This window comes from Lathyrus oleraceus, chromosome 2 (assembly GCF_024323335.1).
Source record: "Lathyrus oleraceus cultivar Zhongwan6 chromosome 2, CAAS_Psat_ZW6_1.0, whole genome shotgun sequence".
In the NCBI taxonomy this organism is placed as follows: domain Eukaryota; kingdom Viridiplantae; phylum Streptophyta; class Magnoliopsida; order Fabales; family Fabaceae; genus Lathyrus; species Lathyrus oleraceus.
This window is the reverse complement of record NC_066580.1, coordinates 70656969-70675141: the sequence shown is the minus strand read 5'-3', so window position 1 is coordinate 70675141 and position 18173 is coordinate 70656969. Positions and strand designations below refer to the sequence as shown.

The 18173-nt window shown below is 22.8% G+C and overlaps 1 long non-coding RNA gene across 1 annotated transcript; it reads left to right on the top strand.

Moving 5' to 3' along the window:
• The first annotated feature begins 776 nt into the window (after nucleotides 1–776).
• On the top strand, nucleotides 777–17928 carry LOC127118155 (uncharacterized). Its single transcript, XR_007802110.1, has 2 exons — nucleotides 777–815; nucleotides 17673–17928. It is a non-coding gene; the product is annotated as an uncharacterized LOC127118155 (long non-coding RNA).
• The last annotated feature ends 245 nt before the right edge of the window (nucleotides 17929–18173 follow it).

Sequence of the window (18173 nt, the reverse complement as noted above, 5' to 3'; positions counted from 1 at the left end):
TTGTACTTATTAATATTGGTCTGTCTCTTTTATTAACAACTAATCTCTTTCGAGTTCATTGGTTACTCTATTGGTCCCAACTGACAACTTTTAGAGCACATAGAAGCTTTAATTGTTCCAACTGACAAAAGATAGAGTACATAGGAACTCAATTAGTGTCAACTGACAACTAATTGAGCATTTAAGGGAATATAGGATATTATATACAGGGCTTCATGTTTTAAAAATATTAAAATTTATCTCTATTATGCTTATCATCCATTAAAATGATTAGAGGTCTTTTTTATTCATATTTTAAAGTAAATTACTTTTTCTAAGACACTATTGATTTATTTTAGTAAGAGCATAGTTTGTCTAATACAAACTAATTTTAATTGACTTTTAATATATAGATAATTTATTTATATAATTAGTACACCATATAAATTTATTTTTCTTACATAAAAAAAATCTATCCAATACCAAATATCTAACAAATAGTGAAATTGTTTGAAGAGGCGAAAAAAAATTAGATTAATAGTTAGTTAAGAAAAAAGGTTAAGTCAATGGAAAAAAAAAGTAGTCAATGAGAGAGAAATATATTAGTTAAAAACTAATTTTAGTAAATTCTAAATGCATATATATTTTAAAAATTGAAATTCTAGAACACTCAACTTTTTTCCATATAAACAAATAAAAAATGTACACATTGTTTTCCAAATAAAACTCAATATCAGATATCCATTTTATTTGTCTTTGCAAACTAAGTTTTGTTATAATGGAATCTCTTTTAAAGTTGTTGTTTAAATATTTTGTGTTAATTTTTGCTATTGTAGGTGCTCATGTTGGGAATGCACAAGACTTACCACCATGCTGCCCGCATCCTAATGTTGAATGTCAACCAATTCATTGTCCTAAACTCCCATGTTGCAAACCTCCTATGCCTCCTAGTAGTGCTACAAAGCTTTGAAACTTCTCATATCGTCTATTCCTACTGTTAAACCAATCAATTTGTATTTGAGATAACTTTATAAGAATTTTAGTTATTTTATTAATAAGATTGGTTAATAAATTGTTGTCTCTTGTTCTCTACTAATGTTTGCCAAGGAATTAAACTCTTTATTGAGTATAATTATATCTTCATTATAATGGATTCATATATGTTATGGTGAACTGCTTGTCGATTACATCAATCATCAATTGATTAAAACTAAAAAATTGTTTTTAAAGAAACTGTTATAACGATAAAATAGTTTACCATGTAATATTTAAATAAAAACAATTTTTTAAACAATTTAAGAATGGGAAAAATTATATTTCCTAAAACTTGAAGTTATTAAAATATTATAATGTTTCATAAAAAAAACGTATTTTCATCTTTTGAGGTGTCGAGGACAAATACATAGCATTGAGCTAAATACATTTTTTTACCAACCAATATTAATCTTCATATCTTCAAAAAAACTGATTTTGCATATAATCATATAATAAATTATATATACGGTTGTTGTGATTTATTAAAACATAGATTAATAGTTAGTCAAGAAAAAAAGTGAAGTCAATGGAAAAAAAAAGGTAGTCAATGTTACATAAATATATTAGTTAAAAATTAATTTTAGTAAAGTCTAAATGCATATATATTTTAAAAATTGAAATTCTAGAACTCTCTATTTTATTTTCTATAAATAAATAAAAAATGTACATATTTTATTCCAAATAAAACTCAATATCAGATATCCATTTTATTTGTCTTTGCAAACTAAGTTTTGTTATAATGGAATTTCTTTTGAAGTTGTTGTTTAACTATTTTGTGTTAATTGTTGCTATTGTAGGTGCTCATGTTGGGAATGCACAAGACTTACCACCATGCTGCGCGCATCCTGGTCTTGAATGTCAACCAATTCATTGTCCTAAACTCCCATGTTGCAAACCTTCTACGCCTCCTAATAGTGATACAAAGCTTTGAAATTTCTCATATCGTTTATTCCTACTGTTAAACCAATCAATTTGTATTTGAGATAACTTTACATGAGTTTTAGTTAATTTATTAATAAGATTGGTTAATAAATTATGGTCTCTTATTCTCTACTAATGTTTGCCAAGGAATTAAACTCTTTATTGAGTATAATTATATCTTCATTATAATGGATTCATATATGTTATGTTGAACTGCTTGTCGATTACATCAATCATCAATTGAGTAAAACTAAAAAATTGTTTTTAAAGAAACTGTTTAACGAAAAAATAGTTTAACACGTAATGATTTAAATAAAAATAATTTTTTAAACAATTTAAGAAATGGAAAAAAAACATTTCCTAAAACTTGAAGTTATTAAAATATTATAATGTTTCATAAAAAAATGTATTTTCATCTTTTTTTTTGGTATCGAGGACAAATATGTAGCATTGAGCTAAATACATTTTTTTACCAGCCAATATTAATCTTCATATCTTAACAAAACTGATTTTACATATAATCATATAAAATTTATATATACAGTTGTTGTAATTTATTAAATGTTAAAATCTAAACAGTAGTAATAAACTATTTAAATTAACCGCTTATATTATTTTGTCTAATATTATTTTTTCCTTTATTTTTTATTATTAAATTTTAAGTAGAAACCAAATCTTTAAATACATACATTTAAAATTTAAATTTAAATAATTGATTATAAATTATTTAGGCCTTTGGGTATATAATATAAAATTAGTTATAGATAAACATAGGGAACGCACACTTATGATATCATTTAAATAATGTTTTGAATGTTTATAAAAATATATTTTGAATTATATTTTGATAAACTTGTAGAATACTTACTCATTGTTTAAATTTATAAAAAAAAAATTATTTGTCGAAGGAATAATAAACATAATGTTAAAATATCGATGATAATAATAAACTAGAGTATATATTTGGATCAAAAACATTCCCCATTTGGGTTTTCTAATTAAGATGAGGATAAATTTTGTTCGTATAAGAATAACATAAAAAATAGCTTAAAATCTAAAATTAGCTTTTCCTTTGATGTATGAACAATAGTTTTAGATATACAACTATGAATTTTAAACTTATGGATTACGGAGCTCCCTGTCTAGAAATACAACATATACCACGATGTTTCATAAGTAAACCTCTTATTAATTTAACATGAAAAACATGTGATCCATATCTATACTAATAGACAGTTTGGTTCCTCATTTTTAGGGTTACACAAAATTGTTTTTGAATATTTATAAAATATTAACTAAAAGAAAATAAAAGATACTAGTTTTCCAATAATAAGGTGTTTGTTTTATCGATATGAAAGAAAACATTTAACGGGCTTCTTAATTTTCTCTGACTATTAACTAGAAATTGGTCAATTTTGTTAAGAACATAAGTTTTGAAGAATTTCTTAAAGGTTTTAATAGATTTTGATAATTTTGACAGTAAATATGTAATATGTTAAGATGAATACAAAATAGAATTAATAATATTGAATAAGACAGGGTTTCAAGTTTTAAAAAGATTAAACTTTATCATAATTATGCTTATCATTCATTAAAATAATTAGATGTCTTTTTTTTCTTCATATTTTAAAGTAAATTACTTTTTCTAAGACACTATTGATTTATTTTAGTGAGGGCGTAATTTCTCTGATACAAACTAATTTTAATTGACTTTTAATATATAGTAAAAAAATTTATATAATTAATACAGCATATAAATTTTTTTTTATTATAAATTTTTTTTTATTATAAATTTTTTTTATTAAATACCAAATATCTATCAAATAGTGAAATTGTTTGAATAGGCGAAAAAAAAACATACATAATAGTTAGTCAAGAAAAAAAGTGAAGTCAATGGAAAAAAAAAGTTAGTCAATGTTACAGAAATATATTAGTTAAAAATTAATTTTAGTAAAGTCTAAATGCATATATATTTTAAAAATTGAAATTCTAGAACTCTCTATTTTGTTTCCTATAAATAAATAAAAAATGTACATATTTTATTCCAAATAAAACTCAATATCAGATATCCATTTTATTTGTCTTTGAAAACTAAGTTTTGGTATAATGGAATCTCTTTTGAAGTTGTTGTTTAATTATTTTGTGTTAATTGTTGCTATTGTAGGTGCTCATGTTGGGAATGCACAAAACTTACCACCATGCTGCGCGCATCCTGGTCTTGAATGTCAACCAATTCATTGTCCTAAACTCCCATGTTGCAAACCTTCTACGCCTCCTAATATTGAGACAAAGCTTTGAAATTTCTCATATCGTTTATTCCTACTGTTAAACCAATCAATTTGTATTTGAGATAACTTAACATGAGTTTTAGTTAATTTATTAATAAGATTGGTTAATAAATTATGGTCTCTTATTCTCTACTAATGTTTGCCAAGGAATTAAACTCTTTATTGAGTATAATTATATCTTCATTATAATGGATTCATATATGTTATGTTGAAATGCTTGTCGATTACATCAATCATCAATTGAGTAAAACAAAAAAATTGTTTTTAAAGAAACTGTTTTAACGATAAAATAGTTTACCACGTAATGATTTAAATAAAAATAATTTTTTAAACAATTTAAGAATTGGAAAAAAAACATTTCCTAAAACTTGAAGTTATTAAAATATTATAATGTTTCATAAAAAAATGTATTTTCATCTTTTTTTTTGGTATCGAGGACAAATACGTAGCATTGAGCTAAATACATTTTTTTACCAACTAATATTAATCTTCATATCTTAACAAAACTGATTTTACATATAATTTATATATACAGTTGTTGTAATTTATTAAATGTTAAAATCTAAACGGTAGTAATAAACTATTTAAATTAAACGCTTATATTATTTTGTCTAATATAATTTTTTCCCTTTATTTTTTATTATTAAATTTTAAGTAGAAACCAAATCTTTAAATACATACATTTAAAATTTAAATTTAAATAATTGATTATAAATTATTTAGGCCTTTGGGTATATAATATAAAATTAGTTATAGATAAACATAGGGAACGCACACTTATGATATCATTTAAATAATGTTTTGAATGTTTATAAAAATATATTTTGAATTATATTTTGATAAACTTGTAGAATACTTACTCATTGTTTAAATTTATAAAAAAAAAATTATTTGTCGAAGGAATAATAAACGTAATGTTAAAATATCGATGATAATAATAAACTAGAGTATATATTTGGATCAAAAACATTCCCCATTTGGGTTTTCTAATTAAGATGAGGATAAATTTTGTTCGTATAAGAATAACATAAAAAAATGACTTAAAATCAAAAATTAGCTTTTCCTTTGATGTATGAACAATAATTTTAGATATACAACTATGAATTTTAAACTTATGGATTACGGAGCTCCCTGTCTAGAAATACAACATATACCACGATGTTTCATAAGTAAACCTCTTATTAATTTAACATGAAAAACATGTGATCCATATCTATACTAGTAGACAGTTTGGTTCCTCATTTTTAGGGTTACACAAAATTATTTTTGAATATTTATAAAATATTAACTAAAAGAAAATAAAAGATACTAGTTTTCCAATAATAAGGTGTTTGTTTTATCGATATGAAAGAGCACATTTAACGGGCTTCTTAATTTTCTCTGACTATTAACTAGAAATTGGTCGATTTGGTTAAGAACATAAGTTTTGAAGAATTTCTTAAAGGTTTTAATTGATTTTGATAATTTTGACAGTAAATATGTAATATGTTAAGATGAATACAAAATAGAGTTAATAATATTGAATAAGACAGGGTTTCAGGTTTTAAAAAGATTAAACTTTATCACAATTATGCTTATCAACCATTAAAATAATTAGATGTCTTTGTTTTCTTCATATTTTAAAGTAAATTACTTTTTCTAAGACACTATTGATTTATTTTAGTGAGGGCGTAATTTCTCTGATACAAACTAATTTTAATTGACTTTTAATATATAGTAAAAAAAATTATATAATTAATACACCATATAAATTTATTTTTATTATAATTTTTTTTTATTAAATACCAAATATCTATCAAATAGTGAAATTGTCTGAATAGGCGAAAAAAAAACATAGATAATAGTTAGTCAAGAAAAAAAGTGAAGTCAATGGAAAAAAAAGTTAGTCAATGTTACAGAAATATATTAGTTAAAAATTAATTTTAGTAAAGTCTAAATGCATATATATTTTAAAAATTGAAATTCTAGAACTCTCTATTTTATTTCCTATAAATAAATAAAAAATGTACATATTTTATTCCAAATAAAACTCAATATCAGATATCCATTTTATTTGTCTTTGAAAACTAAGTTTTGTTATAATGGAATCTCTTTTGAAGTTGTTGTTTAAGTATTTTGTGTTAATTGTTGCTATTGTAGGTGCTCATGTTGGGAATGCACAAAACTTACCACCATGCTGCGCGCATCCTGGTCTTGAATGTCAACCAATTCATTGTCCTAAACTCCCATGTTGCAAACCTTCTACGCCTCCTAATAGTGATACAAAGCTTTGAAATTTCTCATATCGTTTATTCCTACTGTTAAACCAATCAATTTGTATTTGAGATAACTTTACATGAGTTTTAGTTAATTTATTAATAAGATTGGTTAATAAATTATGGTCTCTTATTCTCTACTAATGTTTGCCAAGGAATTAAACTCTTTATTGAGTATAATTATATCTTCATTATAATGGATTCATATATGTTATGTTGAACTGCTTGTCGATTACATCAATCATCAATTGAGTAAAACTAAAAAATTGTTTTTAAAAAACCGTTTTAACGATAAAATAGTTTACCATGTAATGATTTAAATAAAAATAATTTTTTAAACAATTTAAGAATTGGAAAAAAAACATTTCCTAAAACTTGAAGTTATTAAAATATTATAATGTTTCATAAAAAAATGTATTTTCATCTTTTTTTTTTTGGTATCGAGGACAAATACGTAGCATTGAGCTAAATACATTTTTTTACCAACCAATATTAATCTTCATATCTTAAAAAAACTGATTTTACATATAATTTATATATACAGTTGTTGTAATTTATTAAATGTTAAAATCTAAACAGTAGTAATAAACTATTTAAATTAAACGCTTATATTATTTTGTCTAATATAATTTTTTCCCTTTATTTTTTATTATTAAATTTTAAGTAGAAACCAAATCTTTAAATACAGATATTTAAAATTTAAATTTAAATAATTGATTATAAATTATTTAGGCCTTTGTGTATATAATATAAAATTAGTTATAGATAAACATAGGGAACGCACACTTATGATATCATTTAAATAATGTTTTGAATGTTTATAAAAATATATTTTGAATTATATTTTGATAAACTTGTAGAATACTTACTCATTGTTTAAATTTATAAAAAAAAAATATTTGTCGAAGGAATAATAAACATAATGTTAAAATATCGATGATAATAATAAACTAGAGTATATATTTGGATCAAAAACATTCCCCATGTGGGTTTTCTAATTAAGATGAGGATAAATTTTGTTCGTATAAGAATAACATAAAAAAATGACTTAAAATAAAAAATTAGCTTTTCCTTTGATGTATGAACAGTAGTTTTAGATATACAACTATGAATTTTAAACTTATGGATTACGGAGCTCCCTGTCTAGAAATACAACATATACCACGATGTTTCATAAGTAAACCTCTTATTAATTTAACATGAAAAACATGTGATCCATATCTATACTAGTAGACAGTTTGGTTCCTCATTTTTAGGGTTACACAAAATTGTTTTTGAATATTTATAAAATATTAACTAAAAGAAAATAAAAGATACTAGTTTTCCAATAATAAGGTGTTTGTTTTATCGATATGAAAGAGCACATTTAACGGGCTTCTTAATTTTCTCTGACTATTAACTAGAAATTGGTCGATTTGGTTAAGAACATAAGTTTTGAAGAATTTCTTAAAGGTTTTAATTGATTTTGATAATTTTGACAGTAAATATGTAATATGTTAAGATGAATACAAAATAGAGTTAATAATATTGAATAAGACAGGGTTTCAGGTTTTAAAAAGATTAAACTTTATCACAATTATGCTTATCAACCATTAAAATAATTAGATGTCTTTGTTTTCTTCATATTTTAAAGTAAATTACTTTTACTAAGACACTATTGATTTATTTTAGTGAGGGCGTAATTTCTCTGATACAAACTAATTTTAATTGACTTTTAATATATAGTAAAAAAAATTATATAATTAATACACCATATAAATTTATTTTTATTATAATTTTTTTTATTAAATACCAAATATCTATCAAATAGTGAAATTTTTTGAATAGGCGAAAAAAAAAACATAGATAATAGTTAGTCAAGAAAAAAAGTGAAGTCAATGGAAAAAAAAGTTAGTCAATGTTACAGAAATATATTAGTTAAAAATTAATTTTAGTAAAGTCTAAATGCATATATATTTTAAAAATTGAAATTCTAGAACTCTCTATTTTATTTCCTATAAATAAATAAAAAATGTACATATTTTATTCCAAATAAAACTCAATATCAGATATCCATTTTATTTGTCTTTGAAAACTAAGTTTTGTTATAATGGAATCTCTTTTGAAGTTGTTGTTTAAGTATTTTGTGTTAATTGTTGCTATTGTAGGTGCTCATGTTGGGAATGCACAAAACTTACCACCATGCTGCGCGCATCCTGGTCTTGAATGTCAACCAATTCATTGTCCTAAACTCCCATGTTGCAAACCTTCTACGCCTCCTAATAGTGATACAAAGCTTTGAAATTTCTCATATCGTTTATTCCTACTGTTAAACCAATCAATTTGTATTTGAGATAACTTTACATGAGTTTTAGTTAATTTATTAATAAGATTGGTTAATAAATTATGGTCTCTTATTCTCTACTAATGTTTGCCAAGGAATTAAACTCTTTATTGAGTATAATTATATCTTCATTATAATGGATTCATATATGTTATGTTGAACTGCTTGTCGATTACATCAATCATCAATTGAGTAAAACTAAAAAATTGTTTTTAAAAAACCGTTTTAACGATAAAATAGTTTACCATGTAATGATTTAAATAAAAATAATTTTTTAAACAATTTAAGAATTGGAAAAAAAACATTTCCTAAAACTTGAAGTTATTAAAATATTATAATGTTTCATAAAAAAATGTATTTTCATCTTTTTTTTTTTGGTATCGAGGACAAATACGTAGCATTGAGCTAAATACATTTTTTTACCAACCAATATTAATCTTCATATCTTAAAAAAACTGATTTTACATATAATTTATATATACAGTTGTTGTAATTTATTAAATGTTAAAATCTAAACAGTAGTAATAAACTATTTAAATTAAACGCTTATATTATTTTGTCTAATATAATTTTTTCCCTTTATTTTTTATTATTAAATTTTAAGTAGAAACCAAATCTTTAAATACAGATATTTAAAATTTAAATTTAAATAATTGATTATAAATTATTTAGGCCTTTGTGTATATAATATAAAATTAGTTATAGATAAACATAGGGAACGCACACTTATGATATCATTTAAATAATGTTTTGAATGTTTATAAAAATATATTTTGAATTATATTTTGATAAACTTGTAGAATACTTACTCATTGTTTAAATTTATAAAAAAAAATATTTGTCGAAGGAATAATAAACATAATGTTAAAATATCGATGATAATAATAAACTAGAGTATATATTTGGATCAAAAACATTCCCCATGTGGGTTTTCTAATTAAGATGAGGATAAATTTTGTTCGTATAAGAATAACATAAAAAAATGACTTAAAATAAAAAATTAGCTTTTCCTTTGATGTATGAACAGTAGTTTTAGATATACAACTATGAATTTTAAACTTATGGATTACGGAGCTCCCTGTCTAGAAATACAACATATACCACGATGTTTCATAAGTAAACCTCTTATTAATTTAACATGAAAAACATGTGATCCATATCTATACTAGTAGACAGTTTGGTTCCTCATTTTTAGGGTTACACAAAATTGTTTTTGAATATTTATAAAATATTAACTAAAAGAAAATAAAAGATACTAGTTTTCCAATAATAAGGTGTTTGTTTTATCGATATGAAAGAGCACATTTAACGGGCTTCTTAATTTTCTCTGACTATTAACTAGAAATTGGTCGATTTGGTTAAGAACATAAGTTTTGAAGAATTTCTTAAAGGTTTTAATTGATTTTGATAATTTTGACAGTAAATATGAAATATGTTAAGATGAATACAAAATAGAATTAATAATATTGAATAAGACAGGGTTTCAGGTTTTAAAAAGATTAAACTTTATCACAATTATGCTTATCAACCATTAAAATAATTAGATGTCTTTTTTTTCTTCATATTTTAAAGTAAATTACTCTTTCTAAGACACTATTGATTTAATTTAGTGAGGGCGTCATTTCTCTGATACAAACTAATTTTAATTGACTTTTAATATATAGTAAAAAAAATTATATAATTAATACACCATATAAATTTATTTTTATTATAATTTTTTTTTATTAAATACCAAATATCTATCAAATAGTGAAATTGTTTGAATAGGCGAAAAAAAAAACATAGATAATAGTTAGTCAAGAAAAAAAGTGAAGTCAATGGAAAAAAAAAGTTACTCAATGTTACAGAAATATATTAGTTAAAAATTAATTTTAGTAAAGTCTAAATGCATATATATTTTAAAAATTGAAATTCTAGAACTCTCTATTTTATTTCCTATAAATAAATAAAAAATGTACATATTTTATTCCAAATAAAACTCAATATCAGATATCCATTTTATTTGTCTTTGAAAACTAAGTTTTGTTATAATGGAATCTCTTTTGAAGTTGTTGTTTAAGTATTTTGTGTTAATTGTTGCTATTGTAGGTGCTCATGTTGGGAATGCACAAAACTTACCACCATGCTGCGCGCATCCTGGTCTTGAATGTCAACCAATTCATTGTCCTAAACTCCCATGTTGCAAACCTTCTACGCCTCCTAATAGTGATACAAAGCTTTGAAATTTCTCATATCGTTTATTCCTACTGTTAAACCAATCAATTTGTATTTGAGATAACTTTACATGAGTTTTAGTTAATTTATTAATAAGATTGGTTAATAAATTATGGTCTCTTATTCTCTACTAATGTTTGCCAAGGAATTAAACTCTTTATTGAGTATAATTATATCTTCATTATAATGGATTCATATATGTTATGTTGAACTGCTTGTCGATTACATCAATCATCAATTGAGTAAAACTAAAAAATTGTTTTTAAAAAACGTTTTAACGATAAAATAGTTTACCATGTAATGATTTAAATAAAAATAATTTTTTAAACAATTTAAGAATTGGAAAAAAAACATTTCCTAAAACTTGAAGTTATTAAAATATTATAATGTTTCATAAAAAAATGTATTTTCATCTTTTTTTTTTTGGTATCGAGGACAAATACGTAGCATTGAGCTAAATACATTTTTTTACCAACCAATATTAATCTTCATATCTTAAAAAACTGATTTTACATATAATTTATATATACAGTTGTTGTAATTTATTAAATGTTAAAATCTAAACAGTAGTAATAAACTATTTAAATTAAACGCTTATATTATTTTGTCTAATATAATTTTTTCCCTTTATTTTTTATTATTAAATTTTAAGTAGAAACCAAATCTTTAAATACAGATATTTAAAATTTAAATTTAAATAATTGATTATAAATTATTTAGGCCTTTGTGTATATAATATAAAATTAGTTATAGATAAACATAGGGAACGCACACTTATGATATCATTTAAATAATGTTTTGAATGTTTATAAAAATATATTTTGAATTATATTTTGATAAACTTGTAGAATACTTACTCATTGTTTAAATTTATAAAAAAAAAATATTTGTCGAAGGAATAATAAACATAATGTTAAAATATCGATGATAATAATAAACTAGAGTATATATTTGGATCAAAAACATTCCCCATGTGGGTTTTCTAATTAAGATGAGGATAAATTTTGTTCGTATAAGAATAACATAAAAAAATGACTTAAAATAAAAAATTAGCTTTTCCTTTGATGTATGAACAGTAGTTTTAGATATACAACTATGAATTTTAAACTTATGGATTACGGAGCTCCCTGTCTAGAAATACAACATATACCACGATGTTTCATAAGTAAACCTCTTATTAATTTAACATGAAAAACATGTGATCCATATCTATACTAGTAGACAGTTTGGTTCCTCATTTTTAGGGTTACACAAAATTGTTTTTGAATATTTATAAAATATTAACTAAAAGAAAATAAAAGATACTAGTTTTCCAATAATAAGGTGTTTGTTTTATCGATATGAAAGAACACATTTAACGGGCTTCTTAATTTTCTCTGACTATTAACTAGAAATTGGTCGATTTGGTTAAGAACATAAGTTTTGAAGAATTTCTTAAAGGTTTTAATTGATTTTGATAATTTTGACAGTAAATATGTAATATGTTAAGATGAATACAAAATAGAGTTAATAATATTGAATAAGACAGGGTTTCAGGTTTTAAAAAGATTAAACTTTATCACAATTATGCTTATCAACCATTAAAATAATTAGATGTCTTTGTTTTCTTCATATTTTAAAGTAAATTACTTTTTCTAAGACACTATTGATTTATTTTAGTGAGGGCGTAATTTCTCTGATACAAACTAATTTTAATTGACTTTTAATATATAGTAAAAAAAATTATATAATTAATACACCATATAAATTTATTTTTATTATAATTTTTTTTATTAAATACCAAATATCTATCAAATAGTGAAATTTTTTGAATAGGCGAAAAAAAAACATAGATAATAGTTAGTCAAGAAAAAAAGTGAAGTCAATGGAAAAAAAAGTTAGTCAATGTTACAGAAATATATTAGTTAAAAAAATTAATTTTAGTAAAGTCTAAATGCATATATATTTTAAAAATTGAAATTCTAGAACTCTCTATTTTATTTCCTATAAATAAATAAAAAATGTACATATTTTATTCCAAATAAAACTCAATATCAGATATCCATTTTATTTGTCTTTGAAAACTAAGTTTTGTTATAATGGAATCTCTTTTGAAGTTGTTGTTTAAGTATTTTGTGTTAATTGTTGCTATTGTAGGTGCTCATGTTGGGAATGCACAAAACTTACCACCATGCTGCGCGCATCCTGGTCTTGAATGTCAACCAATTCATTGTCCTAAACTCCCATGTTGCAAACCTTCTACGCCTCCTAATAGTGATACAAAGCTTTGAAATTTCTCATATCGTTTATTCCTACTGTTAAACCAATCAATTTGTATTTGAGATAACTTTACATGAGTTTTAGTTAATTTATTAATAAGATTGGTTAATAAATTATGGTCTCTTATTCTCTACTAATGTTTGCCAAGGAATTAAACTCTTTATTGAGTATAATTATATCTTCATTATAATGGATTCATATATGTTATGTTGAACTGCTTGTCGATTACATCAATCATCAATTGAGTAAAACTAAAAAATTGTTTTTAAAGAAACTGTTTTAACGATAAAATAGTTTACCATGTAATGATTTAAATAAAAATAATTTTTTAAACAATTTAAGAATTGGAAAAAAAACATTTCCTAAAACTTGAAGTTATTAAAATATTATAATGTTTCATAAAAAAATGTATTTTCATCTTTTTTTTTTGGTATCGAGGACAAATACGTAGCATTGAGCTAAATACATTTTTTTACCAACCAATATTAATCTTCATATCTTAACAAAACTGATTTTACATATAATTTATATATACAGTTGTTGTAATTTATTAAATGTTAAAATCTAAACAGTAGTAATAAACTATTTAAATTAAACGCTTATATTATTTTGTCTAATATAATTTTTTCCCTTTATTTTTTATTATTAAATTTTAAGTAGAAACCAAATCTTTAAATACATATATTTAAAATTTAAATTTAAATAATTGATTATAAATTATTTAGGCCTTTGTGTATATAATATAAAATTAGTTATAGATAAACATAGGGAACGCACACTTATGATATCATTTAATTAATGTTTTGAATGTTTATAAAAATATATTTTGAATTATATTTTGATAAACTTGTAGAATACTTACTCATTGTTTAAATTTATAAAAAAAAAATATTTGTCGAAGGAATAATAAACATAATGTTAAAATATCGATGATAATAATAAACTAGAGTATATATTTGGATCAAAAACATTCCCCATGTGGGTTTTCTAATTAAGATGAGGATAAATTTTGTTCGTATAAGAATAACATAAAAAATGACTTAAAATAAAAAATTAGCTTTTCCTTTGATGTATGAACAGTAGTTTTAGATATACAACTATGAATTTTAAACTTATGGATTACGGAGCTCCCTGTCTAGAAATACAACATATACCACGATGTTTCATAAGTAAACCTCTTATTAATTTAACATGAAAAACATGTGATCCATATCTATACTAGTAGACAGTTTGGTTCCTCATTTTTAGGGTTACACAAAATTGTTTTTGAATATTTATAAAATATTAACTAAAAGAAAATAAAAGATACTAGTTTTCCAATAATAAGGTGTTTGTTTTATCGATATGAAAGAACACTTTTAACGGGCTTCTTAATTTTCTCTGACTATTAACTAGAAATTGGTCAATTTGGTTAAGAACATAAGTTTTGAAGAATTTCTTAAAGGTTTTAATTGATTTTGATAATTTTGACAGTAAATATGTAATATGTTAAGATGAATACAAAATAGAATTAATAATATTGAATAAGACAGGGTTTCAGGTTTTAAAAAGATTAAACTTTCTCACAATTATGCTTATCAACCATTAAAATAATTAGATGTCTTTTTTTTCTTCATATTTTAAAGTAAATTACTTTTTCTAAGACACTATTGATTTATTTTAGTGAGGGCGTAATTTCTCTGATACAAACTAATTTTAATTGACTTTTAATATATAGTAAAAAAAATTATATAATTAATACACCATATAAATTTTTTTTATTATAAATTTTTTTTATTAAATACAAAATATCTATCAAATAGTGAAATTGTTTGAATAGGCGAAAAAAAAACATAGATAATAGTTAGTCAAGAAAAAAAGTGAAGTCAATGGAAAAAAAAGTTAGTCAATGTTACAGAAATATATTAGTTAAAAATTAATTTTAGTAAAGTCTAAATGCATATATATTTTAAAAATTGAAATTCTAGAACGCTCTATTTTATTTCCTATAAATAAATAAAAAATGTACATATTTTATTCCAAATAAAACTCAATATCAGATATCCATTTTATTTGTCTTTGAAAACTAAGTTTTGTTATAATGGAATCTCTTTTGAAGTTGTTGTTTAAGTATTTTGTGTTAATTGTTGCTATTGTAGGTGCTCATGTTGGGAATGCACAAAACTTACCACCATGCTGCGCGCATCCTGGTCTTGAATGTCAACCAATTCATTGTCCTAAACTCCCATGTTGCAAACCTTCTACGCCTCCTAATAGTGATACAAAGCTTTGAAATTTCTCATATCGTTTATTCCTACTGTTAAACCAATCAATTTGTATTTGAGATAACTTTACATGAGTTTTAGTTAATTTATTAATAAGATTGGTTAATAAATTATGGTCTCTTATTCTCTACTAATGTTTGCCAAGGAATTAAACTCTTTATTGAGTATAATTATATCTTCATTATAATGGATTCATATATGTTATGTTGAACTGCTTGTCGATTACATCAATCATCAATTGAGTAAAACTAAAAAATTGTTTTTAAAGAAACTGTTTTAACGATAAAATAGTTTACCATGTAATGATTTAAATAAAAATAATTTTTTAAACAATTTAAGAATTGGAAAAAAAACATTTCCTAAAACTTGAAGTTATTAAAATATTATAATGTTTCATAAAAAAATGTATTTTCATCTTTTTTTTTGGTATCGAGGACAAATACGTAGCATTGAGCTAAATACATTTTTTTACCAACCAATATTAATCTTCATATCTTAACAAAACTGATTTTACATATAATTTATATATACAGTTGTTGTAATTTATTAAATGTTAAAATCTAAACAGTAGTAATAAACTATTTAAATTAAACGCTTATATTATTTTGTCTAATATAATTTTTTCCCTTTATTTTTTATTATTAAATTTTAAGTAGAAACCAAATCTTTAAATACATATATTTAAAATTTAAATTTAAATAATTGATTATAAATTATTTAGGCCTTTGTGTATATAATATAAAATTAGTTATAGATAAACATAGGGAACGCACACTTATGATATCATTTAATAATGTTTTGAATGTTTATAAAAATATATTTTGAATTATATTTTGATAAACTTGTAGAATACTTACTCATTGTTTAAATTTATAAAAAAAAATTATTTGTCGAAGGAATAATAAACATAATGTTAAAATATCGATGATAATAATAAACTAGAGTATATATTTGGATCAAAAACATTCCCCATGTGGGTTTTCTAATTAAGATGAGGATAAATTTTGTTCGTATAAGAATAACATAAAAAAATGACTTAAAATAAAAAATTAGCTTTTCCTTTGATGTATGAACAATAGTTTTAGATATACAACTATGAATTTTAAACTTATGGATTACGGAGCTCCCTGTCTAGAAATACAACATATACCACGATGTTTCATAAGTAAACCTCTTATTAATTTAACATGAAAAACATGTGATCCATATCTATACTAGTAGACAGTTTGGTTCCTCATTTTTAGGGTTACACAAAATTGTTTTTGAATATTTATAAAATATTAACTAAAAGAAAATAAAAGATACTAGTTTTCCAATAATAAGGTGTTTGTTTTATCGATATGAAAGAACACATTTAACGGGCTTCTTAATTTTCTCTGACTATTAACTAGAAATTGGTCAATTTGGTTAAGAACATAAGTTTTGAAGAATTTCTTAAAGGTTTTAATTGATTTTGATAATTTTGACAGTAAATATGTAATATGTTAAGATGAATACAAAATAGAATTAATAATATTGAATAAGACAGGGTTTCAGGTTTTAAAAAGATTAAACTTTCTCACAATTATGCTTATCAACCATTAAAATAATTAGATGTCTTTTTTTTCTTCATATTTTAAAGTAAATTACTTTTTCTAAGACACTATTGATTTATTTTAGTGAGGGCGTAATTTCTCTGATACAAACTAATTTTAATTGACTTTTAATATATAGTAAAAAAATTTATATAATTAATACACCATATAAATTTTTTTTATTATAATTTTTTTTTATTAAATACAAAATATCTATCAAATAGTGAAATTGTTTGAATAGGCGAAAAAAAAACATAGATAATAGTTAGTCAAGAAAAAAAGTGAAGTCAATGGAAAAAAAAGTTAGTCAATGTTACAGAAATATATTAGTTAAAAATTAATTTTAGTAAAGTCTAAATGCATATATATTTTAAAAATTGAAATTCTAGAACGCTCTATTTTATTTCCTATAAATAAATAAAAAGTGTACATATTTTATTCCAAATAAAACTCAATATCAGATATCCATTTTATTTGTCTTTGAAAACTAAGTTTTGTTATAATGGAATCTCTTTTGAAGTTGTTGTTTAAGTATTTTGTGTTAATTGTTGCTATTGTAGGTGCTCATGTTGGGAATGCACAAAACTTACCACCATGTTGCGCGCATCCTGGTCTTGAATGTCAACCAATTCATTGTCCTAAACTCCCATGTTGCAAACCTTCTACGCCTCCTAATAGTGATACAAAGCTTTGAAATTTCTCATATCGTTTATTCCTACTGTTAAACCAATCAATTTGTATTTGAGATAACTTTACATGAGTTTTAGTTAATTTATTAATAAGATTGGTTAATAAATTATGGTCTCTTATTCTCTACTAATGTTTGCCAAGGAATTAAACTCTTTATTGAGTATAATTATATCTTCATTATAATGGATTCATATATGTTATGTTGAACTGCTTGTCGATTACATCAATCATCAATTGAGTAAAACTAAAAAATTGTTTTTAAAGAAACTGTTTTAACGATAAAATAGTTTACCATGTAATGATTTAAATAAAAATAATTTTTTAAACAATTTAAGAATTGGAAAAAAAACATTTCCTAAAACTTGAAGTTA